The sequence below is a fragment of the Phyllobates terribilis genome, unplaced genomic scaffold (genome assembly GCF_046119375.1).
Source record: "Phyllobates terribilis strain yellow unplaced genomic scaffold, ASM4611937v1 Scaffold_2__4_contigs__length_985480577, whole genome shotgun sequence".
Classification (NCBI taxonomy): Eukaryota; Metazoa; Chordata; class Amphibia; order Anura; family Dendrobatidae; genus Phyllobates; species Phyllobates terribilis.
In genome coordinates, this window is record NW_027362762.1 from 118180026 (window position 1) to 118207572 (window position 27547).

The window sequence follows — 27547 nt, forward strand, 5'->3', positions numbered from 1 at the left end:
CATTTTTAATCTTCAGAAGAATTCCACGAACAATGGGGTAGTACCAAAACGTTTTTAAACTTCAGCAGAATTCTGAGAATGATGGGAAAGTTCTACAAACTTATTTAAAAAAACAATAATATTCCAAGAACAATGGGAGAGTTCCAAAGCATTCTTAAACTTCAGAAGAATTCCGAGAACAATCGGAGATTTCCAAAGCATTTTTAAACTTCAGCAGAATTCCGAGAAAAATGGGAGAGTTCCAAAGCATTTTTAAACTTCAGCAGAATTGCGAGAACAATGGGAGAGTTACAAAGCATTTTTAAACTTCAGCAGAATTCCAAGAACAATGGGAGAGTTCCAAAGCATTTTCAAACTGCAGCAGAATTCCGAGAACAATGGGAGAATACCAAAACAGTTTTAAACTTCAGTAGAATTCCGAGAACATTGGGAAAGTTCTGCAGACTTATTTAAAAATACAATAACATTCCGAGAACAATGGGAGAGTTCCAAAGCATTTTTAAACTTCAGCAGAATTCCGAGAACAATGGGAGAGTTCCAAAGGATTTTTTAACTTCAGCAGAGTTCCGTGAACAATGGGAGAGTTCGAAAGCATTTTTAATCTTCAGCAGAATTCCAAGAACAATGGGAGAGTTCCAAAGCATTTCTAAACTTCAGCAGAATTGCGAGAACAAAGGGAGAGTTCCAAAGCATTTTTAAACTTCAGCAGAATTCCAAGAACAATGGGAGAGGTCCAAAGAATTTTTAAACTTCATCAGTATTCCGAGAACAATGGGAAAGTTCCAAAGCATTTTTAAACTTCAGCAGAATTCCGAGAGCAATGGGAGAGTTCCAAAGCATTTTTAAAGTTCAGAAGAATTCCAAGAACAATGGGAGAGTTCCAAAGCATTTTCAAACTGCAGCAGAATTCCGAGAACAATGGGAGAATACCAAAACAGTTTTAAACTTCAGTAGAATTCCGAGAACATTGGGAAAGTTCTGCAGACTTATTTAAAAATACAATAACATTCCGAGAACAATGGGAGAGTTCCAAAGCATTTTTAAACTTTTCCAGAATTCCGAGAATAGTGGGAGTGTTCCAAAGCATTTTTAAACTTCAGCAGAATTCCGAGAACAAAGGGAGAGTTCCAAAGCATTTTTAAACTTCAGCAGAATCCCTAGAACAATGGGAGAGTTCCAAAGCATTTTTAAACTTCAGCAGAATTCCAAGAACAATGGGAGCATTCCAAAGCATTTTTAAACTTCAACAGTTTTGCGAGAACAATGGGAAAGTTCTACAGACTTTCTTAAAAAAAATAACATTTCTTGAACAATGGGAGGGTTTCAAAGCATTTTTAAACTTTAGCAGAATTCCGAGAACAATGGGAGAGCTCCAAAGCATTTTTAATCTTCAGAAGAATTCCACGAACAATGGGGTAGTACCAAAACGTTTTTAAACTTCAGCAGAATTCTGAGAATGATGGGAAAGTTCTACAAACTTATTTAAAAAAACAATAATATTCCAAGAACAATGGGAGAGTTCCAAAGCATTCTTAAACTTCAGAAGAATTCCGAGAACAATCGGAGATTTCCAAAGCATTTTTAAACTTCAGCAGAATTCCGAGAAAAATGGGAGAGTTCCAAAGCATTTTTAAACTTCAGCAGAATTGCGAGAACAATGGGAGAGTTACAAAGCATTTTTAAACTTCAGCAGAATTCCAAGAACAATGGGAGAGTTCCAAAGCATTTTCAAACTGCAGCAGAATTCCGAGAACAATGGGAGAATACCAAAACAGTTTTAAACTTCAGTAGAATTCCGAGAACATTGGGAAAGTTCTGCAGACTTATTTAAAAATACAATAACATTCCGAGAACAATGGGAGAGTTCCAAAGCATTTTTAAACTTCAGCAGAATTCCGAGAACAATGAGAGAGTTCCAAAGGATTTTTAAACTTCAGCAGAGTTCCGTGAACAATGGGAGAGTTCGAAAGCATTTTTAATCTTCAGCAGAATTCCAAGAACAATGGGAGAGTTCCAAAGCATTTCTAAACTTCAGCAGAATTGCGAGAACAAAGGGAGAGTTCCAAAGCATTTTTAAACTTCAGCAGAATTCCAAGAACAATGGGAGAGGTCCAAAGAATTTTTAAACTTCATCAGTATTCCGAGAACAATGGGAAAGTTCCAAAGCATTTTTAAACTTCAGCAGAATTCCGAGAGCAATGGGAGAGTTCCAAAGCATTTTTAAAGTTCAGAAGAATTCCAAGAATAATAGGAAAGATCTACAGACTTATTTAAAAAAACAATAACATTCCGAGAACAATGGGAGAGTTCCATAGCATTTTTAAGCTTCAGCAGAATTCCGAGAACAATGGGAGAGATCCAAAGCATTTCTAAACTTTAGCAGAACTCCGAGAACAATTGGAAAGTTCTACATGCTAGTTTAAAAAAACAATAATATTCCGAGAGCAATGGGAGAGTCCCAAAGCATTTTTAAATTTCAGCAGAAGTTCCAGAACAATAGGAGAGTTCCAAAACATTTTTAAACTTCAGCAGAATACCGAGAACAATGGGAGGGTTCCAAAGCATTTTTAATCTTCACCAGAATTCCGCGAGCAACGGGAAAATTCTACAGACTTATTTAAAATAACAATAACATTCTGAGAACAATGGGAGAGTTCCAAAGCATATTTAAACTTCAGCAGAAATCTGAGAACAATGGGAGTGTTTCAAAGCATTTTTAAACTTCAGCAGAATTACGAGAAAAATGGGAGAGTTCCAATGCATTTTTAATCTTCAGCAGACTTCCACGAACAATTGGGGAGTTCCAAATCATTTTTCAACTTCAGCAGAATTCCGAGAACAATGGGAGAGTACCAAAGCATTTTTAAACTTCAGCAGTGTTCAGAGAACAATTGGAGAGTTCTACAGACAAATTTAAAAAAACAGTAACATTCCGAGAACAATGGGAGAGTTCCAAAGCATTTTTAAACTTCAGCAGAATTCCGAGAACAATGGGAGAGTTCCAAAGCATTTTTAATCTTCAGCAGAATTCTGAGAACAATGGGAGAGCTCCAAAGCATTTTTAAATTTTAGCAGAAATCCCAGAACAATGGGAAAGTTCCATAGCATTCTTAAACTTCAGCAGAATTCCAAAAACAATGGGAGAGTTCCAAAGCATTTTTAAACTTCAGCAGAATTCCGAGAACAATGGGAAAGTTCTACAGACCTATTTAAAATAACAATAACATTCTGAGAACAATGGTAGAGCTCAAAAGCATATTTAAACTTCATCAGAATTCCGAGAACAATGGGAGTGTTCCAACGCATTTTTAAACTTAAGCAGAATTCTGAGAACAATGGGAGAGTTCCAAAGCATTTTTAATCTTCAGCAGAATTCCGAGAACAATTGGGGAGTTCCAAAGCATTTTTAAACTTCAGCAAAATTCCGAGAACAATGGGAGAGTTCCAAAGCATTTTTAAACTTCAGCAGAATTCCGAGAACAATTGGAAAGTTCTACAGACTAATTTAAAAAAACAATAACATTCCGAGAACAATGGGAGAATTCCAAAGCATTTTTAAACTTAAGCAGAATTGCAAGAACAATGGGAGAGTTCTAAAATATTTTTAATCTACAGCAGAATTCCGAGAACAATGGGAAAGTTCTACAGACTTACTTAAAAACCAATAACGTTCCGAAAACAATGGGAGAGTTCCAAAGCATTTTTAAGCTTAAGCAGAATTCCGAGAACGATGGGAGGGTTCCAAAGCATTTTTAATCTTCAGCAGAATTCCGAGAACAATGGGAGAGTTCCATAGCATTTTTAAATTTCAGCTGAATTCCGAGAACAATAGGAGATTTCCAAAGCATTTTGAAATTTCAGCAGAATTCCGAGAACATTTTTAGAGTTCCAAAGCATTTTTAAACTTCAGCAGAATTCCGAGAGCATTGCGAGATTTCCAAAACATTTTTAATCTTCTGCAGAATTCCGAGAACAATGGGATAGTACCAAAAATTTTTTAAACTTCAGCAGAATTCCTAGAACAATGGGAGAGCTCCAAAACAATTTTAATCTTCAGCAGAATTCCAAGAACTATGGGAAAGTTTCAAAGCATTGTTAAACTTCAGCAGAATTCCGAGAACAATGGGAGAGTTCCAAAGCATTTTTAAACTTCAGCAGAATTCCGAGTACAATCGGAGAGTTCCAAAGCATTTTTAAACTTCAGCAGAATGCCGAGAACAATGAGCGAGTTCCAAAGCAATTTTACACTTCAGCAGAATTCCAAGAACAATGGGAGAGTTCCAAAACATTTTTAAACTTCAGCAGAATTCTGAGAACAATGGGGGAGTTCCAAAGCATTTTTAAACTTTAGCAGAATTCTGAGTACAATGGGAGAGTTCCAAAGCATTTTTAAACTTCAGCAGAATTCCGAGAACAATGGGAGAGTTTCAAAGTATTTTTACTCTTCAGGAGAATTCCGAGAACAATGGGAGATTTCCAAAGCATTTTTAAACTTCAGCAGAATTCCAAGAACAATGGGAGAATTCCAAAGCATTTTAAAACTTCAGAAGAATTCCAAGAACAATAGGAAAGTTCTATAGACTTATTTAAAAAAATGAAATTCCAATAACAATGTGAGAGTTCCAAAGCATTTTTAAACTTCAGCAGAATTCCGAGAACAATGGGAGAGTTCCATAGCATTTTTAATCTTCAGTAGAATTCTGAGAACAATGGGAGAATTCCAAAATATTTTTAAACTTCAGAAGAATACCGTGAACAATGGGAAAGTTCTACAGACTTATTTAAAATAACAATAACATTCCAAGATCAATGGGAGAGTGCCAAATCATTTTTAAACTTCAGCAGAATTCCGAGAACAATGGGAAAGTTTTACAGACTTATTTAAAATAACAATAACATTCCGAGAACAATGGGAAAGTTACAAAGCATACTTAATCTTCAGCAGAATTCCGAGAGCAATGGGAGAGCTCCAAAGCATTTTTAATCTTCAGAAGAATTCCGAGAACAATGGGAGAGTACCAAAACATTTTTAAACTTCAGCGGAATTCCGAGAAGGATGGGAAATTTCTACAGACTTATTGAAAAAAATAATAATATACCAAGAACAAAGGGAGAGTTCCAAAGCATTTTTAAACTTCAGCAGAATTCCGAGAACAATGAGAGAGTTCCAAAGCATTTTTAAACTTCAGCAGAATTCCAAGAAAAATGGGAGAGTTCCAAAGCATTTTTAAACTGCAGCAGAATGCTGAGAACAATGGGAGAATACCAAAATATTTTTAAACTTCAGTAGAATTCCGAGAACAATGGGAAAGTTCTGCAGACTTATTTAAAAATACAATAACATACCGAGAACAATGGGAGAATTCCAAAGCATTTTTAAACTTCAGCAGAATTGCGAGAACAATGAGAGAGTTCCAAAGCATTTTTAAACTTCAGCAGAATTCCGAAAACAATGGGAGAGTTCCAAAGGATTTTTAAACTTCAGCAGAGTTCCGTGAACATTGGTAGAGTTCCAAAGCATTTTTAATCTTCAGCAGAATTCCGAGAACAATGGGAGAAGTCCAAAGCATTTTTAAACTTAGAATCATAGAATGGTAGAGTTGGGAGGGACCTCCTGGGTCATCTGGTCAAACCTCCTGCTCAAAGCAGGATTCACTAAATCATCTCAGACAGATGTCTGTCCAGCCTCTCTTTGAAGACGTCCATTGATGTGGAACTCACCACCTCTCGTGGCAGCCTGTTCCACTCATTAATCACCCTAACTGTCAAAAAGTTTTTTCTAATATCTAATCTGTGTCTCCTCCCATTTAGTTTCATCCCATTGCTTCTAGTCTTTCCTTGTGCAAATGAGAATAAAGATGATCCTTCTACAATGTGACAGCCCTTGACATATTTGTAGACAGCTATTAAGTCTCCTCTCAGTCTTCTTTTTTGCAAGCTAAACATTCCCAAATCCTGCAACCGTTCCTCATAGGACATGGTTTGCAGACCAGTCACCATTCTGGTCGCTCTTCTCTGAACTTGCTCCAGTTTGTCTATGTCTTTTTTAAAATGTGGTGCCCAAAACTGTACACAGTATTCCAGATGAGGTCTGACCAAAGAGGAGTAAAGACCGATAATGACTTCACGTGATCTAGACTGTATGCTTCTGTTAATACATCCCAGAATTGTATTTGCCTTTTTTGCTGCTGCATCACACTGTTGACTCATGTTCAGTCTATGATCTATTAGTATACCTAAGTCTTTTTCACATGTACTGTTGCTTAGCTCTATTCCTTCCATTCTGTATATGCTTTTTTCATTTTTATTGCCCAGATGTAGTACTTTGCATTTTTCCCTGTTAAAAACCATTCTGTTGGTTGCTGCCCACTGCTCCAGTTTATTTAGGTCTTTTTGAATCCTCTCTCTCTCTTCTCTAGTATTAGCTATCCCTCCTAGCTTTGTGTCATCAGCAAATTTAATCAGTTTATCCTCAATTCCTTCATCTAAATCATTGATAAAGATGTTGAACAATACAGGTCCCAGGACGGAGCCCTGTGGTACCCCACTTGAGACATTCATCCAGCTGGATGTGAAGCCATTTACAACCACCCTTTGAGTCTGATCACTAAGCCAGTTATGAATCCACCTAACAGTTGCCTGGTCCATTGCATACTTGGTCATTTTTTCAATAAGGATGGTGTGAGATACTTTGTCAAATGCTTTGCTGAAGTCAAGATATACTATATCTACAGCATTTTCCTGATCCACCCAGTCAGTGATTCTGTCATAGAAGGAAATTAAGTTAGTCTGACATGACTTGTTAGTTACAAACCCATGCTGACTCTGGTTAATCACTTCATTCTTATCCATGTACTTACATACATGTTGTTTAATAATTTGTTCAAAGATCTTTCCTGGTATAGAAGTCAGACTCACTGGCCTATAGTTCCCTGGGTTCACCTTCTTCCCCTTTTTGAAGATAGGAACAACATTTGCTCTTCTCCAGTCTTCTGGGACTTCTCCTGTTCTCCAAGAATTTTCAAAGATTATGGAGAGTGGTTCTAAAATTTCTTCTATGATCTCCTTCAGTACTCTGGGGTGTAATTCATCTGGTCCTGGAGACTTGAACTCATTTATGTTAGCTAAATATTCCCTCACAATCTTTCTGTTTGCAGATAACTTGGATTCCTCTATTCCTTTAAAAGGACAGTGAAGATCAGTTGATGTTACATTTTCTTTCTGAGAGAAAACAGATGCAAAATAGGAATTAAAAAGTTCGGCCTTCTCAACATCCTCTCTTACCATTTCTCCATTTTCATCCTGTAAAAATCCTATAGCATCTTTGACTTTTCTTTTACTTTTGACATACGCCCAAAATCCTTTTTTATTGCTTTTGACATCTCTTGCAAGCCTTAATTCATTGTCAGCTTTAGCTAACCTGATACGTGCCCTGCAGGATCTGCAGACTGCATTATAATCTTCTTTAGATATGCCTCCCTCTTTCCATTTAATAAATATTTCTTTCTTTCTTTTTAGCATGTGTTTAAGTTCTGTGTTCATCCATCCTGGTTTCCTTAAATGCTTCCCATTCTTCCTACTTTTCGGGATTGTTAACGATTGTGCTTTGAGAATCTCATTTTTAAAAATTTCCCATCCTTTCTGGACATTTTTGTCCTTAAGGACATCCAGCCATTGGATCCCTCCTATTCTCTTTCTGAGTCTCTTAAAATCTGCCTTTCTAAAATCTAACCTTGAAGTTTGAGTCTTCACATGTCTTCCTCCTCTACTTATCCAAAATTCTATAATAGCATGATCGCTGCCTCCCAGCGTCCCAGCCACCTTTACCTCCTCAACCATTTCCTCCCTGTTTATAAGGATTAGATCCAAAGTAGCAGATCCCCTTGTTTTCTCCCCTACCTTTTGGAAGATAAAGTTGTCAGCAAGAGAGGATAAGAATTTGCTTGACCTGTTAGTTTTACTTGAGAGGGATTCCCAACAAATGTCTGGATAGTTGAAATCTCCCATGACCACTACGTCATATTTTTTGGAGAACTTGGTCATTTGATACATAAAGAGTTCATCCATATCTTCAGCTTGCCCAGGTGGCCTGTAGTAAATGCCTACAATGGTGTCCTTTCCGTTGTTCTCTCCTTGTATTCTTACCCAAACAGTTTCCACAGAACTACCAGTCTCTGAAGCTTCAATCTCTGTGCAGATATACGCTTTTCTAACATACAATGCGACACCTCCTCCTCGTTTATCAAGTCTGTTTCAGCAGAATTCCGAGAACAATGGGAGAGTTCCAAAGCATTTTTAATCTTCAGAAGAATTCTGAGAACAATGGGAGAGTTCCAAAGCATTTTTAAACTTCAGCAGAATTCCGAGAACAATGGGAGAGTTCAAAAGCATTTCTAAACTTCAGCAGAATTCCGAGAGCAATGGGAGAGTTCCAAAGCACTTTTAAACTTCAGAAGAATTCCAAGAATAATGGGAAAGATCTGCAGACTTATTTAAAAAAACAATAACATTACGAGAACAGTGAGAGAGTTCCATAGCATTCTTAAACTTCAGCAGAATGACCAAAACAATGGGAGAGCTCCAAAGCATTTTTAAACATCATCAGAATTCCGTGAACAATGGGAAAGTTCTACAGGCTTATTTAAAATAACAATAACATTCTGAGAACAATGGGAGAGTTCAAAAGCATATTTAAACTTCAGCAGAATTCCAAGAACAATGGGAGTGTTCCAAAACATTTTTAAACTTCAGCAGAATTCCGAGAACAATGGGAGAGTTGCAAAGCATTTTTAATCTTCAGCAGAATTCCGAGAACAATTGGGGAGTTCCAACGCATTATTAAACTTCAGCAGAATTCCGAGAACAATGGGAGAGTTCCAAAGCATTTTTAAACTTCAGCAGAATTCCGAGAACAATTGGAAAGTTCTACAGACTAATTTAAAAAAACAATAACATTCCTAGAACAATGGGAGAGTTCCAAAGTATTTTTAAACTTCAGCAGAATTGCGAGAACAATGGGAGAGTTCCAAAATATTTTTAATCTACAGCAGAATTCCGAGAACAATGGGAAAGTTCTACAGATTTACTTAAAAACCAACATCGTTCCGAAAACAATGGGAGAGTTCCAAAGTATTCTTAAACTTAAGCAGAATTCCGAGAACGATGGGAGGGTTCCAAAGCATTTTTAATCTTTAGCAGAATTCCGAGAACAATGGGAGAGTTCCATAGCATTTTTAAATTTCAGCTGAATTCCGAGAACAATAGGAGAGTTCCAAAGCATTTTGAAATTTCAGCAGAATTCCGAGAACATTGGGAGAGTTCCAAAGCATTTTTAAACTTCAGCAGAATTCCGAGAGCATTGGGAGATTTCCAAAACATTTTTAATCTTCTGCAGAATTCCGAGAACAATGGGATAGTACCAAAAATTTTTTAAACTTCAGCAGAATTCCTAGAACAATGAGAGAGTTCCAAAACAATTTTGATCTTCAGCAGAATTCCAAGAACAATGGGAGAGTTTCAAAGCATTTTTAAACTTCAGCAGAATTCCGAGAACAATGGGAGAGTTCCAAAGCAGTTTTAAACTTCAGCAGAATTCCAAGTACAATCGGAGAGTTCCAAAGCATTTTTAAACTTCAGAAGAATTCCAAGAACAATGGGCGAGTTCGAATGCAATTTTACACGTCAGCAGAATTCCAAGAACAATGGGAGAGTTCCAAAACATTTTTAAACTTCAGCAGAATTCCGAGAACAATGGGAGAGTTCCAAAGCATTTTTAAACTTCAGCAGAGTTCTGAGTACAATGGGAGAGTTCCAAAGCATTTTTAAACTTCAGCAGAATTCCGAGAAGAATGGGAGAGTTCCAAAGTATTTTTACTCTTTAGCAGAATTCCGAGAACAATGGGAGATTTCCAAAGTATTTTTAAACTTCAGCAGAATTCCGAGAACAATGGGAGAGTTCCAAAGTATTTTTACTCTTCAGCAGAATTCCGAGAACAATGGGAGAGTTCCAAAGCATTTTTAAACTTCAGAAGAATTCCAAGAACAATAGGAAAGTTCTATAGACTTATTTAAAAAAATGAAATTCCAATAACAATGGGAGAGTTCCAAAGCATTTTTAAACTTCAGCAGAATTCCGAGAACAATGGGAGAATTCCAAAATATTTTTAAACTTCAGAAGAATTCCGTGAACAATGGGAAAGTTCTTCAGACTTATTTAAAAAAACATTAACATTCCGAGAACAATGGAAGAGTTCCAAAGCATTTTTAAACTTCAGCAGAATTCCGAGAACAATGGGAGAATTCCAAAATATTTTTAAACTTCAGAAGAATTCCGTGAACAATGGGAAAGTTCTACAGACTTATTTAAAAAAACAATAACATTCCAAGAACAATGGGAGAGTTCCAAAGCATTTTTAAACTTCAGCAGAATTCCGAGAAGAATGGGAGAGTTCCAAAACATTTTTAATCTGCAGCAGAATTCAGGGAACAATGAGAGAGTGCCAAAACATTTTTAAACTTCAATAGAATTCTGAGAACAATGGGAAAGTTCTACAGACTTATTTAAAATAACAATAACATTCCGAGAACAATGGGAAAGTTACAAAGCATACTTAACCTTCAGCAGAATTCCGAGAGCAATTGGAGAGATCCAAAGCATTTTTAATCTTCAGAAGAATTCCGAGAACAATGGGAGAGTACCAAAACATTTTTACACTTCAGCAGAATTCCGAGAACGTGGCGAAATTTCTACAGACTTATTTAACTTAATAATAATATACCAAGAACAAAGGGAGAGTTCCAAAGCATTTTTAAACTTCAGCAGAATTGCGAGAACAATGAGAGAGTTCCAAAGCATTTTTAAACTTCAGCAGAATTCCAAGAACAATGGGAGAGTTCCAAAGCATTTCTAAACTGCAGCAGAATGCTGAGAACAATGGGAGAGTTCCAAAGGATGTTTAAACTTCAGCAGAGTTCCGTGAACAATGGAAAAGTTCCAAAGCATTTTTAATTTTCAGCAGAATTCCGAGAACAATGGGAGAGTTCCAAAGGATTTTTAAACTTCAGAAGAGTTCCGTGAACAATGGGAGAGTTCCAAAGCATTTTTAATTTTCAGCAGAATTCCGAGAACAATGGGAGAGTTCCAAAGCATTTTTAAACTTCAGCAGAATTCCGAGAACAATGGGAGAGTTCCAAAGCATTTTTAATCTTCAGCAGAATTCTGAGAACAATGTGAGAGTTCCAAAGCATTTTTAAAGTTCAGCAGAATTCCGAGAACAATGGGAGAGTTCAAAAGCATTTTTAAATTCAGCAGAATTCCGAGAGCAATGGGAGAGTTCCAAAGCACTTTTAAACTTCAGAAGAATTCCGAGAATAATGGGAAAGATCTACAGACTTATTTAAAAAAACAATAACATTACGCGAACAATGAGAGAGTTCCATAGCATTCTTAAACTTCAGCAGAATTCCAAAAACAATGGGAGAGTTCCAAAGCATTTTTAAACATCATCAGAATTCCGAGAACAATGGAAAATTCTACAGACTTATTTAAAATAACAATAACATTCTGAGAACAATGGGAGAGTTCAAAAGCATATTTAAACTTCAGCAGAATTCCGAGAACAATGGGAGTGTTCCAAAGCATTTTTAAACTTCAGCAGAATTGCGAGAACAATGGGAGAGTTCCAAAGCATTTTTAAACTTCAACAGAATTCCGAAAACAATGGGAGAGTTCCAAAGGATTTTTAAACTTCAGCAGAGTTCCGTGAACATTGGTAGAGTTCCAAAGCATTTTTAATCTTCAGCAGAATTCCGAGAACAATGGGAGAGGTCCAAAGCATTTTTAAACTTAGAATCATAGAATGGTAGAGGTGGGAGGGACCTCCTGGGTCATCTGGTCAAACCTCCTGCTCAAAGCAGGATTCACTAAATCATCTCAGACAGATGTCTGTCCAGCCTCTGTTTGAAGACGTCCATTGAAGGGGAACTCACCACTAGAGATGAGCGGTGTTCGACTAGAACTGTTCGCCAATCTCAAATTCGAGCTGTTTTGGGCGGTGTTCGAGTTGTTCGACGAACCCGAACGATTTGCAAAAAATTCGGCTGTTCGAGGTTATGTTCGATAACTGTTCGTGCACCAAAAGCGTGTCCTGCATGTCTGGCGCTATTTAGAGCACCAATCATGCAGGGATTGTCTGCCACTCACTGTAATGCCACAGCCATGGTGGTTGTGGCATTACAGTGATTGCCCAAATCGATGGGAACAGTGCTCACAGTGAAACATGAAAAGCCGGCAATTCAGCAGCGGCATACACCGGTACCCGACAATTTAGAACAGAAAGAATAGAGAATCACACATAGATTAGATAGATAGAAACATGTCAGTCACACATATAAGAAGCACAGTGACAGTGTTGCTTACTGTACTTGTCATTTAGTGTAAAGGATTTATCAAAAAAAATAATAGTGTTTTCATGCACCGTCTCTTTAAAAAAGCCGGCCGGCAATTCAGCATCTGTACCCGACAATTTAGAATAGAAGGAATAGAGAATCACACATAGATTAGATAGATAGAAACATGTCAGCCACATATATACGAAGTACAGTGACAGTGTTGCTTACTGTACTTGTCATTTAGTGTAAAGGATTTATTAAAAAATATAATAGTGTTTTCGTGCACCGTCTCTTTAAAAAAGCCGGCCGGCAATTCAGCAGCGGTACCCGACAATTTATAATAGACAGAATAGAGCTTCACACATAGATTAGATAGATAGAAACATGTCAGTCACATATATATGAAGTACTGTGACAGTGTTGCTTACTGTACTTGTCATTTACTGCAAAGGATTTATTAAAAAAAATAATAGTGTTTTCATGCACCGTCTCTTTAAAAAAGCCGGCTGGCAATTCAGCATCTGTACCCGACAATTTAGAATAGAAGGAATAGAGAATCACACATAGATTAGATAGATAGAAACATGTCAGCCACATATATATGAAGTACAGTGACAGTGTTTCTTACTGTACTTGTCATTTAGTGTAAAGGATTTATTAAAAAAAATAATAGTGTTTTCATGCACCGTCTCTTTAAAAAAGGCGGCCGGCCATTCAGCATCTGTACCCGACAATTTATAACAGACAGAATAGAGCTTCACACATAGATTAGATAGATAGAAATATGTCAGTCACATATATAATAAGTACAGTGACAGTGTTGGTTACTGTACTTGTCATTTAGTATTAAAATAAAGGATTTATTATTAAAAAAAATTGGCGTGGGGTTCCCCGTAATTTTAGTCTCTAGCGGAGGTTAAGCAGACAGCTGGGGCAGATGTTTGAAGCCTGGGAAGGGGGTAATACCCACGGAGCTTCCCAGACTACTAATATCAGCCCCCAGCTGAATACCTAGCCTTTACTAGCTATTAAAATGGGGGACCCCCCAAAAAAATTACGTGGGGTCCCCCCTAATTTAATAGCTAGCAAAGGCTAGGCAGACAGCTGGGGGCTGATATTAATAGCCCAGGAAGGGAACCATGAATATTGGCCCCCTCTCAGGCTAGAAACACCAGCCGTCAGCTGCCCCAGAAATGGCGCATCCATAGGATGCGCCAATTCTGGCACTTAGCCTCGCTCTTCCACGCTGCCCTGGTGCGGTGGCAGGGGGTAATAGGGTTGGGGTTGATGTCAGCTTATAATGCCAGCTGACATCAAGCCCAGGTTAGTAATGGAGAGGCGTCTATAAGACACCCCCATTACTAACCCCATAGTCAAAGTTAAAAGAAAACACAAACACCCAGAATAAAGTCCTTTAATTGAAATAAAGACACATTCCTTTATTGTTCTAAATTAAACCATACTTACCGTCACGCCCATTCCAGCTGAAGCCAACGATCTCCTGCAATAAAAGAAAAATAATAAAGCAGCCTCATCCTTACCTTTCCATGGTTCCCACGACAGCTTCAGCTCTGCTACATCGAGATAACAGGCTGGACCGCAGCAGAACGCTGCCATCCAGCCTGTCATCCCGCAGACACTGAGAAGCGCAGGTATGCTTGCGCTCTGCAGTGTCTGGCTGTGACGGCATAAAGATGAGACGAGTTCATGTCCAATGAACTCGGCGCACCTCATGCACGTCACTGACAGCGTGGGAGAATTCTCCTGCACTCAGCACTTCAGCGTGAGAATTCTCCCACGCTGTCAGTGACGTGCATGAGGTCAGCTGAGTTCATTGGACATGAATGAGCTCACCTCATGCACGTCACTGACAGCGTGGGAGAATTCTCACGCTGTAGCGCTGAGTGCAGGAGAATTTTCCCACGCTGTCAGTGACGTGCATGAGGTGAGCTGAGATCATTGGACATGAATGAGCTCACCTCATGCACGTCACTGACAGCGTGGGAAAATTCTCCTGCACTCAGCGCTTCAGCGTGAGAATTTTTACACGCTGTCAGTGACGTGCATGAGGTGAGCTCATTCATGTCCAATGAACTCAGCTGACCTCATGTACGTCACTGACAGCGTGGGAGAATTTTCACGCTGAAGTGCTGAGTGCAGGAGAATTCTCCCACGCTGTCAGTGACGTGCATGAGGTGCGCCGAGTTCATTGGACATGAGCTTGTCTCATCTTTATGCCGTCACAGCGAGACACTGAGGAGCGCAAGCATGCCTGCGCTTCTGAGTGTCCGCGGGATGACAGGCTGGATGGCAGCGTTCTGCTGCGGTCCAGCCTGTCATCTCGATGTAGCAGAGCTGAAGCTGTCGTGGGAACCATGGAAAGGTAAGGATGAGGTTGCTTTATTATTTTACTTTTATTGCAGAAGACATTGGCTTCAGCTGGAATGGGCGTGACGGTAAGTATGGTTTAATTTAGAACAATAAAGAATTGTGTGTTTATTTCAATTAAAGGACTTTATTCTGGGTGTTGTGTTTTTTTAAATACTTTACTAGAAATTCATGGTGGTCATGTCTAATATTGGCGTGACCCCATGAATTTCGGGCTTAGGGCCAGCTGATAATGCCAAGCTGGCCTTAACCCCTTTATTACCCAGTGAGCCACCGCACCAGGGCCCTGGATGAGTTGGGTACAGCGCCAGAAGATGGCGCTTCTATGAACGCGCCATTTTCCGGGGCGGCTGCGGACTGCAATATGCAGCGGGTGGGGTCCAGAAAGCTTGGGCCTCCCTGCGCTGCAGATTCCAGCCCCCAGCTGCCTAGTTGTACCTGGCTGGGCACAAAAATAGGGCGAAGCCCCACGCATTTTTTTTTTAAATTATTTCATGAAATTCATGGAATAATTAAGAAAAAAAGGGCTTCCCTATATTGTTGTGTCCAACCAGGTACAAATAGGCAGCTGGTGGTTGGGGGCAGCCCGTCCCTGCCTGCTGTACCTGGCTGGACACAAATATAGTGCGAAGCCCCACGTCAATTTTTTTTTAATTATTTCATGAAATAATTTTTTTAAAAAGGGCTTCCCTATATTGTTGTGTCTGGCCAGGTACAAATAGGCAGCTGGTGGTTGGGGGCAGCCCGTTCCTGCCTGCTGTACCTGACTGGACACAAATATAGGGCGAAGCCCCACGTCAATTTTTTTAAAATTATTTCAGGAAATTCATGAAATAATGAAAAAAAATTGATGTGGGGCTTCGCCCTATATTTGTGTCCAGTCAGGTACAGCAGGCAGGAACGGGCTGCTCCCAACCACCAGCTGCCTATTTGTACCTAGCCGGACACAACAATATAGGGAAGCCCTTTTTTTCTTAATTATTCCATGAATTTCATGAATTTAAAAAAAAAATACGTGGAGCTTCGCCCTATTTTTGTGTCCAGCCAGGTACAACTAGGCAGCTGGGGGCTGGAATCTGCAGCGCAGGGAGGCCCAAGCTTTCTGGGCCCCACCCGCTGCAAATTGCAGTCCGCAGCCGCCCCGGAAAATGGCGCGTTCATAGAAGCGCCATCTTCTGGCGCTGTACCCAACTCATCCAGGGCCCTGGTGCGGTGGCTCACTGGGTAATAAAGGGGTTAAGGCCAGCTTGGCATTATCAGCTGGCCCTAAGCCCGAAATTCATGGGGTCACGCCAATATTAGAAATGACCACCATGAATTTCTAGTAAAGTATTTAAAAAAAACACAAACACCCAGAAAAAAGTCCTTTAATTGAAATAAACACACAATTCTTTATTGTTCTAAATTAAACCATACTTACCGCCACGCCCATTCCAGCTGAAGCCAATGATCTCCTGCAATAAAAGTAAAATAATAAAGCAACATCATCCTTACCTTTCCATGGCTCCCACGACAGCTTCAGCTCTGCTACATCGAGATGACAGGCTGGACCGCAGCAGAACGCTGCCATCCAGCCTGTCATCCCGCAGACACTGAGAAGCGCAGGCTTGCTTGCGCTACTCAGTGTCTGGCTGTGACGGCATCCAGATGAGCCGAGGTCATGTCCAATGAACTCGGCTCACCTCATGCACGTCACTGACAGCGTGGGAAAATTCTCACGCTGAAGCGCTGAGTGCAGGAGAATTTTCCCACGCTGTCAGTGACGTACATGAGGTGAGCCGAGTTCATTGTCGGCTCATCTGGATGCCGTCACAGTCAGACACTGAGGAGCGCAAGCATGCCTGCACTTCTCAGTGTGTGCGGCATGGCAAGCTGGATGGCAGCGTTCTGCTGCGGTCCAGCCTGTCATCTCGATGTAGCAGAGCTGGAGCTGTCCTGGGAACCATGGAAAGGTAAGGATGAGGTTGCTTTATTATTTTTCTTTTATTGCAGGAGATCGTTGGCTTCAGCTGGAATGGGCGTGATGGTAAGTATGGTTTAATTTAGAACAATAAAGAATTGTGTCTTTATTTCAATTAAAGGACTTTATTCTGGGTGTTTGTGTTTTTTTTTTAACTTTGACTATGGGGTTAGTAATGGGGGTGTCTTATAGACGCCTCTCCATTACTAACCTGGGCTTGATGTCAGCTGGCATTATAAGCTGACATCAACCCCAACCCTATTACCCCCTGCCACCGCACCAGGGCAGCGTGGAAGAGCGAGGCTAAGTGCCAGAATTGGCGCATCCTATGGATGTGCCATTTCTGGGGCGGCTGAGGGCTGGTGTTTCTAGCCTGGGAGGGGGCCAATATTCATGGCTCCCTTCCTGGGCTATTAATATCAGCCCCAGCTGTCTGCCTAGCCTTTGCTATCTATTAAATTAGGGGGGACCCCACGTCATTTTTTTTGGGGGGTCCTCCATTTTAATAGCTAGTAAAGGCTAGGTATTCAGCTGGGGGCTGATATTAGTAGCCTGGGAAGCTCCGTGGGTATTACCCCCTTCCCAGGCTTCAAACATCTGCCCCAGCTGTCTGCTTAACCTCCGCTAGAGACTAAAATTACGGGGAACCCCACGCCAATTTTTTTTAATAATAAATCCTTTATTTTAATACTAAATGACAAGTACAGTAACCAACACTGTCACTGTACTTATTATATATGTGACTGACATGTTTCTATCTATCTAATCTATGTGTGAAGCTCTATTCTGTCTGTTATAAATTGTCGGGTACAGATGCTGAATTGCCGGCCGGCTTTTTTAAAGAGACGGTGCATGAAAACACTTATTTTTTTTAATAAATCCTTTGCAGTAAATGACAAGTACAGTAAGCAACACTGTCACAGTACTTCATATATATGTGACTGACATATTTCTATCTATCTAATCTATGTGTGAAGCTCTATTCTGTCTGTTATAAATTGTCGGGTACCGCTGCTGAATTGCCGGCCGGCTTTTTTAAAGAGACGGTGCACGAAAACACTATTATATTTTTTAATAAATCCTTTACACTAAATGACAAGTACAGTAAGCAACACTGTCACTGTACTTCGTATGTATGTGGCTGAAATGTTTCTATCTATCTAATCTATGTGTGATTCTCTATTCCTTCTATTCTAAATTGTCGGGTACAGATGCTGAATTGCCAGCCGGCTTTTTTAAAGAGACGGTGCATGAAAACACTATTATTTTTTTAAATAAATTCTTTGCAGTAAATGACAAGTACAGTAAGCAACACTGTCACAGTACTTCATATATATGTGACTGACATGTTTCTATCTATCTAATCTATGTGTGAAGCTCTATTCTGTCTGTTATAAATTGTCGGGTACCGCTGCTGAATTGCCGGCCGGCTTTTTTAAAGAGACGGTGCACGAAAACACTATTATATTTTTTAATAAATCCTTTAAACTAAATGACAAGTACAGTAAGCAACACTGTCACTGTGCTTCATATATATGTGACTGACATGTTTCTATCTATCTAATCTATGTGTGATGCTCTATTCCTTCATGTCTAAATTGTCGGGTACCGGTGTATGCCGCTGCTGAATTGCCGGCTTTTTTAAAGAAAGCGTCTTCTGAGCAGTTTGTCAGCTTTTGGACACCTTTGAAGGTGTTTTCTATGTGTTCCTATGTGTTTTTGTTTGCCTGCCATTGGTTTTAACGGTGTTCGACGGTGTTCTAAGGTGTTCGACGAACAGTTCGACGAACAGTTCCTCGAACATCCCGGTGTTCGACGAACCGAACCGAACCCGAACACTACGGGGGTGGCTCAACACTACTCACCACCTCTCGTGGCAGCCTGTTCCACTCATTAATCACCCTAACTGTCAAAAAGTTTTTTCTAATATCTAATCTGTGTCTCCTCCCATTTAGTTTCATCCCATTGCTTCTAGTCTTTCCTTGTGCAAATGAGAATAAAGATGATCCTTCTACAATGTGACAGCCCTTGACATATTTGTAGACAGCTATTAAGTCTCCTCTCAGTCTTCTTTTTTGCAAGCTAAACATTCCCAAATCCTGCAACCGTTCCTCATAGGACATGGTTTGCAGACCAGTCACCATTCTGGTCGCTCTTCTCTGAACTTGCTCCAGTTTGTCTATGTCTTTTTTAAAATGTGGTGCCCAAAACTGTACACAGTATTCCAGATGAGGTCTGACCAAACAGGAGTAAAGACCGATAATGACTTCACGTGATCTAGACTGTATGCTTCTGTTAATACATCCCAGAATTGTATTTGCCTTTTTTGCTGCTGCATCACACTGTTGACTCATGTTCAGTCTATGATCTATTAGTATACCTAAGTCTTTTTCACATGTACTGTTGCTTAGCTCTATTCCTTCCATTCTGTATATGCCTTTTTCATTTTTATTGCCCAGATGTAGTACTTTGCATTTTTCCCTGTTAAAAACCATTCTGTTGGTTGCTGCCCACTGCTCCAGTTTATTTAGGTCTTTTTGAATCCTCTCTCTCTCTTCTCTAGTATTAGCTATCCCTCCTAGCTTTGTGTCATCAGCAAATTTAATCAGTTTACCCTCAATTCCTTCATCTAAATCATTGATAAAGATGTTGAACAATACAGGTCCCAGGACGGAGCCCTGTGGTACCCCACTTGAGACATTCATCCAGCTGGATGTGAAGCCATTTACAACCACCCTTTGAGTCCGATCACTAAGCCAGTTATGAATCCACCTAACAGTTGCCTGGTCCATTGCATACTTGGTCATTTTTTCAATAAGGATGGTGTGAGATACTTTGTCAAATGCTTTGCTGAAGTCAAGATATACTATATCTACAGCATTTCCCTGATCCACCCAGTCAGTGATTCTGTCATAGAAGGAAATTAAGTTAGTCTGACATGACTTGTTAGTTACAAACCCATGCTGACTCTGGTTAATCACTTCATTCTTATCCATGTACTTACATACATGTTGTTTAATAATTTGTTCAAAGATCTTTCCTGGTATAGAAGTCAGACTCACTGGCCTATAGTTCCCTGGGTTCACCTTCTTCCCCTTTTTGAAGATAGGAACAACATTTGCTCTTCTCCAGTCTTCTGGGACTTCTCCTGTTCTCCAAGAATTTTCAAAGATTATGGAGAGTGGTTCTAAAATTTCTTCTATGATCGCCTTCAGTACTCTGGGGTGTAATTCATCTGGTCCTGGAGACTTGAACTCATTTATGCTAGCTAAATATTCCCTCACAATCTTTCTGTTTGCAGATAACTTGGATTCCTCTATTCCTTTAAAAGGACAGTGAAGATCAGTTGATGTTACATTTTCTTTCTGAGAGAAAACAGATGCAAAATAGGAATTAAAAAGTTCGGCCTTCTCAACATCCTCTCTTACTATTTCTCCATTTTCATCCTGTAAAAATCCTATAGCATCTTTGACTTTTCTTTTACTTTTGACATACGCCCAAAATCCTTTTTTATTGCTTTTGACATCTCTTGCAAGCCTTAATTCATTGTCAGCTTTAGCTAACCTGATACGTGCCCTGCAGGATCTGCAGACTGCATTATAATCTTCTTTAGATATGCCTCCCTCTTTCCATTTAATAAATATTTCTTTCTTTCTTTTTAGCATGTGTTTAAGTTCTGTGTTCATCCATCCTGGTTTCCTTAAATGCTTCCCATTCTTCCTACTTTTCGGGATTGTTAACGATTGTGCTTTGAGAATCTCATTTTTAAAAATTTCCCATCCTTCCTGGACATTTTTGTCCTTAAGGACATCCAGCCATTGGATCCCTCCTATTCTCTTTCTGAGTCTCTTAAAATCTGCCTTTCTAAAATCTAACCTTGAAGTTTGAGTCTTCACATGTCTTCCTCCTCTACTTATCCAAAATTCTATAATAGCATGATCGCTGCCTCCTAGCATCCCAGCCACCTTTACCTCCTCAACCATTTCCTCCCTGTTTATAAGGATTAGATCCAAAGTAGCAGATCCCCTTGTTTTCTCCCCTACCTTTTGGAAGATAAAGTTGTCAGCAAGAGAGGATAAGAATTTGCTTGACCTGTTAGTTTTACTTGAGAGAGATTCCCAACAAATGTCTGGATAGTTGAAATCTCCCATGACCACTACGTCATATTTTTTGGAGAACTTGGTCATTTGATACATAAAGAGTTCATCCATATCTTCAGCTTGCCCAGGTGGCCTGTAGTAAATGCCTACAATGGTGTCCTTTCCGTTGTTCTCTCCTTGTATTCTTACCCAAACAGTTTCCACAGAACTCCCAGTCTCTGAAGCTTCAATCTCTGTGCAGATATACGCTTTTCTAACATACAATGCGACACCTCCTCCTCGTTTATCAAGTCTGTTTCAGCAGAATTCCGAGAACAATGGGAGAGTTCCAAAGCATTTTTAATCTTCAGAAGAATTCTGAGAACAATGGGAGAGTTCCAAAGCATTTTTAAACTTCAGCAGAATTCCGAGAACAATGGGAGAGTTCAAAAGCATTTTTAAACTTCAGCAGAATTCCGAGAGCAATGGGAGAGTTCCAAAGCACTTTTAAACTTCAGAAGAATTCCAAGAATAATGGGAAAGATCTGCAGACTTATTTAAAAAAACAATAACATTACGAGAACAGTGAGAGAGTTCCATAGCATTCTTAAACTTCAGCAGAATGACCAAAACAATGGGAGAGCTCCAAAGCATTTTTCAACATCATCAGAATTCCGAGAACAATGGGAAAGTTCTACAGGCTTATTTAAAATAACAATAACATTCTGAGAACAATGGGAGAGTTCAAAAGCATATTTAAACTTCAGCAGAATTCCGAGAACAATGGGAGTGTTCCAAAACATTTTTAAACTTCAGCAGAATTCCGAGAACAATGGGAGAGTTGCAAAGCATTTTTAATCTTCAGCAGAATTCCGAGAACAATTGGGGAGTTCCAACGCATTATTAACCTTCAGCAGAATTCCGAGAACAATGGGAGAGTTCCAAAGCATTTTTAAACTTCAGCAGAATTCCGAGAACAATTGGAAAGTTCTACAGACTAATTTAAAAAAACAATAACATTCCTAGAACAATGGGAGAGTTCCAAAGTATTTTTAAACTTCAGCAGAATTGCGAGAACAATGGGAGAGTTCCAAAATATTTTTAATCTACAGCAGAATTGCGAGAACAATGGGAAAGTTCTACAGATTTACTTAAAAACCAACATCGTTCCGAAAACAATGGGAGAGTTCCAAAGTATTCTTAAACTTAAGCAGAATTCTGACAACGATGGGAGGGTTCCAAAGCATTTTTAATCTTTAGCAGAATTCCGAGAACAATGGGAGAGTTCCATAGCATTTTTAAATTTCAGCTGAATTCCGAGAACAATAGGAGAGTTCCCAAGCATTTTGAAATTTCAGCAGAATTCCGAGAACATTGGGAGATTTCCAAAACATTTTTAATCTTCTGCAGAATTCCGAGAACAATGGGATAGTACCAAAAATTTTTTAAACTTCAGCAGAATTCCTAGAACAATGAGAGAGTTCCAAAACAATTTTGATCTTCAGCAGAATTCCAAGAACAATGGGAGAGTTTCAAAGCATTTTTAAACTTCAGCAGAATTCCGAGAACAATGGGAGAGTTCCAAAGCAGTTTTAAACTTCAGCAGAATTCCAAGTACAATCGGAGAGTTCCAAAGCATTTTTAAACTTCAGAAGAATTCCAAGAACAATGGGCGAGTTCGAATGCAATTTTACACTTCAACAGAATTCCAAGAACAATGGGAGAGTTCCAAAACATTTTTAAACTTCAGCAGAATTCCGAGAACAATGGGAGAGTTCCAAAGCATTTTTAAACTTCAGCAGAATTCCGAGAAGAATGGGAGAGTTCCAAAGTATTTTTACTCTTTAGCAGAATTCCGAGAACAATGGGAGAGTTCCAAAGTATTTTTAAACTTCAGCAGAATTCCGAGAACAATGGGAGAGTTCCAAAGTATTTTTACTCTTCAGCAGAATTCCGAGAACAATGGGAGAGTTCCAAAGCATTTTTAAACTTCAGAAGAATTCCAAGAACAATTTGAAAGTTCTATAGACTTATTTAAAAAAATGAAATTCCAACAACAATGGGAGAGTTCCAAAGCATTTTTAAACTTCAGCAGAATTCCGAGAACAATGGGAGAATTCCAAAATATTTTTAAACTTCAGAAGAATTCCGTGAACAATGGGAAAGTTCTACAGACTTATTTAAAAAAACATTAACATTCCGAGAACAATGGGAGAGTTCCAAAGCATTTTTAAACTTCAGCAGAATTCCGAGAACAATTGGAAAGTTCTACAGACTAATTTAAAAAAACAATAACATTCCTAGAACAATGGGAGAGTTCCAAAGTATTTTTAAACTTCAGCAGAATTGCGAGAACAATGGGAGAGTTCCAAAATATTTTTAATCTACAGCAGAATTCCGAGAACAATGGGAAAGTTCTACAGATTTACTTAAAAACCAACATCGTTCCGAAAACAATGGGAGAGTTCCAAAGTATTCTTAAACTTAAGCAGAATTCCGAGAACGATGGGAGGGTTCCAAAGCATTTTTAATCTTTAGCAGAATTCCGAGAACAATGGGAGAGTTCCATAGCATTTTTAAATTTCAGCTGAATTCCGAGAACAATAGGAGAGTTCCAAAGCATTTTGAAATTTCAGCAGAATTCCGAGAACATTGGGAGAGTTCCAAAGCATTTTTAAACTTCAGCAGAATTCCGAGAGCATTGGGAGATTTCCAAAACATTTTTAATCTTCTGCAGAATTCCGAGAACAATGGGATAGTACCAAAAATTTTTTAAACTTCAGCAGAATTCCTAGAACAATGAGAGAGTTCCAAAACAATTTTGATCTTCAGCAGAATTCCAAGAACAATGGGAGAGTTTCAAAGCATTTTTAAACTTCAGCAGAATTCCGAGAACAATGGGAGAGTTCCAAAGCAGTTTTAAACTTCAGCAGAATTCCAAGTACAATCGGAGAGTTCCAAAGCATTTTTAAACTTCAGAAGAATTCCAAGAACAATGGGCGAGTTTGAATGCAATTTTACACGTCAGCAGAATTCCAAGAACAATGGGAGAGTTCCAAAACATTTTTAAACTTCAGCAGAATTCCGAGAACAATGGGAGAGTTCCAAAGCATTTTTAAACTTCAGCAGAGTTCTGAGTACAATGGGAGAGTTCCAAAGCATTTTTAAACTTCAGCAGAATTCCGAGAAGAATGGGAGAGTTCCAAAGTATTTTTACTCTTTAGCAGAATTCCGAGAACAATGGGAGATTTCCAAAGTATTTTTAAACTTCAGCAGAATTCCGAGAACAATGGGAGAGTTCCAAAGTATTTTTACTCTTCAGCAGAATTCCGAGAACAATGGGAGAGTTCCAAAGCATTTTTAAACTTCAGAAGAATTCCAAGAACAATAGGAAAGTTCTATAGACTTATTTAAAAAAATGAAATTCCAATAACAATGGGAGAGTTCCAAAGCATTTTTAAACTTCAGCAGAATTCCGAGAACAATGGGAGAATTCCAAAATATTTTTAAACTTCAGAAGAATTCCGTGAACAATGGGAAAGTTCTACAGACTTATTTAAAAAAACATTAACATTCCGAGAACAATGGAAGAGTTCCAAAGCATTTTTAAACTTCAGCAGAATTCCGAGAACAATGGGAGAATTCCAAAATATTTTTAAACTTCAGAAGAATTCCGTGAACAATGGGAAAGTTCTACAGACTTATTTAAAAAAACAATAACATTCCAAGAACAATGGGAGAGTTCCAAAGCATTTTTAAACTTCAGCAGAATTCCGAGAAGAATGGGAGAGTTCCAAAACATTTTTAATCTGCAGCAGAATTCAGGGAACAATGAGAGAGTGCCAAAACATTTTTAAACTTCAATAGAATTCTGAGAACAATGGGAAAGTTCTACAGACTTATTTAAAATAACAATAACATTCCGAGAACAATGGGAAAGTTACAAAGCATACTTAACCTTCAGCAGAATTCCGAGAGCAATTGGAGAGATCCAAAGCATTTTTAATCTTCAGAAGAATTCCGAGAACAATGGGAGAGTACCAAAACATTTTTACACTTCAGCAGAATTCCGAGAACGTGGCGAAATTTCTACAGACTTATTTAACTTAATAATAATATACCAAGAACAAAGGGAGAGTTCCAAAGCATTTTTAAACTTCAGCAGAATTGCGAGAACAATGAGAGAGTTCCAAAGCATTTTTAAACTTCAGCAGAATTCCAAGAACAATGGGAGAGTTCCAAAGCATTTCTAAACTGCAGCAGAATGCTGAGAACAATGGGAGAGTTCCAAAGGATGTTTAAACTTCAGCAGAGTTCCGTGAACAATGGAAAAGTTCCAAAGCATTTTTAATTTTCAGCAGAATTCCGAGAACAATGGGAGAGTTCCAAAGGATTTTTAAACTTCAGAAGAGTTCCGTGAACAATGGGAGAGTTCCAAAGCATTTTTAATTTTCAGCAGAATTCCGAGAACAATGGGAGAGTTCCAAAGCATTTTTAAACTTCAGCAGAATTCCGAGAACAATGGGAGAGTTCCAAAGCATTTTTAATCTTCAGCAGAATTCTGAGAACAATGTGAGAGTTCCAAAGCATTTTTAAAGTTCAGCAGAATTCCGAGAACAATGGGAGAGTTCAAAAGCATTTTTAAATTCAGCAGAATTCCGAGAGCAATGGGAGAGTTCCAAAGCACTTTTAAACTTCAGAAGAATTCCGAGAATAATGGGAAAGATCTACAGACTTATTTAAAAAAACAATAACATTACGCGAACAATGAGAGAGTTCCATAGCATTCTTAAACTTCAGCAGAATTCCAAAAACAATGGGAGAGTTCCAAAGCATTTTTAAACATCATCAGAATTCCGAGAACAATGGAAAATTCTACAGACTTATTTAAAATAACAATAACATTCTGAGAACAATGGGAGAGTTCAAAAGCATATTTAAACTTCAGCAGAATTCCGAGAACAATGGGAGTGTTCCAAAGCATTTTTAAACTTCAGCAGAATTGCGAGAACAATGGGAGAGTTCCAAAGCATTTTTAAACTTCAACAGAATTCCGAAAACAATGGGAGAGTTCCAAAGGATTTTTAAACTTCAGCAGAGTTCCGTGAACATTGGTAGAGTTCCAAAGCATTTTTAATCTTCAGCAGAATTCCGAGAACAATGGGAGAGGTCCAAAGCATTTTTAAACTTAGAATCATAGAATGGTAGAGGTGGGAGGGACCTCCTGGGTCATCTGGTCAAACCTCCTGCTCAAAGCAGGATTCACTAAATCATCTCAGACAGATGTCTGTCCAGCCTCTGTTTGAAGACGTCCATTGAAGGGGAACTCACCACTAGAGATGAGCGGTGTTCGACTAGAACTGTTCGCCAATCTCAAATTCGAGCTGTTTTGGGCGGTGTTCGAGTTGTTCGACGAACCCGAACGATTTGCAAAAAATTCGGCTGTTCGAGGTTATGTTCGATAACTGTTCGTGCACCAAAAGCGTGTCCTGCATGTCTGGCGCTATTTAGAAAAAAAAATTGATGTGGGGCTTCGCCCTATATTTGTGTCCAGTCAGGTACAGCAGGCAGGAACGGGCTGCTCCCAACCACCAGCTGCCTATTTGTACCTAGCCGGACACAACAATATAGGGAAGCCCTTTTTTTCTTAATTATTCCATGAATTTCATGAATTTAAAAAAAAAATACGTGGAGCTTCGCCCTATTTTTGTGTCCAGCCAGGTACAACTAGGCAGCTGGGGGCTGGAATCTGCAGCGCAGGGAGGCCCAAGCTTTCTGGGCCCCACCCGCTGCAAATTGCAGTCCGCAGCCGCCCCGGAAAATGGCGCGTTCATAGAAGCGCCATCTTCTGGCGCTGTACCCAACTCATCCAGGGCCCTGGTGCGGTGGCTCACTGGGTAATAAAGGGGTTAAGGCCAGCTTGGCATTATCAGCTGGCCCTAAGCCCGAAATTCATGGGGTCACGCCAATATTAGAAATGACCACCATGAATTTCTAGTAAAGTATTTAAAAAAAACACAAACACCCAGAAAAAAGTCCTTTAATTGAAATAAACACACAATTCTTTATTGTTCTAAATTAAACCATACTTACCGCCACGCCCATTCCAGCTGAAGCCAATGATCTCCTGCAATAAAAGTAAAATAATAAAGCAACATCATCCTTACCTTTCCATGGCTCCCACGACAGCTTCAGCTCTGCTACATCGAGATGACAGGCTGGACCGCAGCAGAACGCTGCCATCCAGCCTGTCATCCCGCAGACACTGAGAAGCGCAGGCTTGCTTGCGCTACTCAGTGTCTGGCTGTGACGGCATCCAGATGAGCCGAGGTCATGTCCAATGAACTCGGCTCACCTCATGCACGTCACTGACAGCGTGGGAAAATTCTCACGCTGAAGCGCTGAGTGCAGGAGAATTTTCCCACGCTGTCAGTGACGTACATGAGGTGAGCCGAGTTCATTGTCGGCTCATCTGGATGCCGTCACAGTCAGACACTGAGGAGCGCAAGCATGCCTGCACTTCTCAGTGTGTGCGGCATGGCAAGCTGGATGGCAGCGTTCTGCTGCGGTCCAGCCTGTCATCTCGATGTAGCAGAGCTGGAGCTGTCCTGGGAACCATGGAAAGGTAAGGATGAGGTTGCTTTATTATTTTTCTTTTATTGCAGGAGATCGTTGGCTTCAGCTGGAATGGGCGTGATGGTAAGTATGGTTTAATTTAGAACAATAAAGA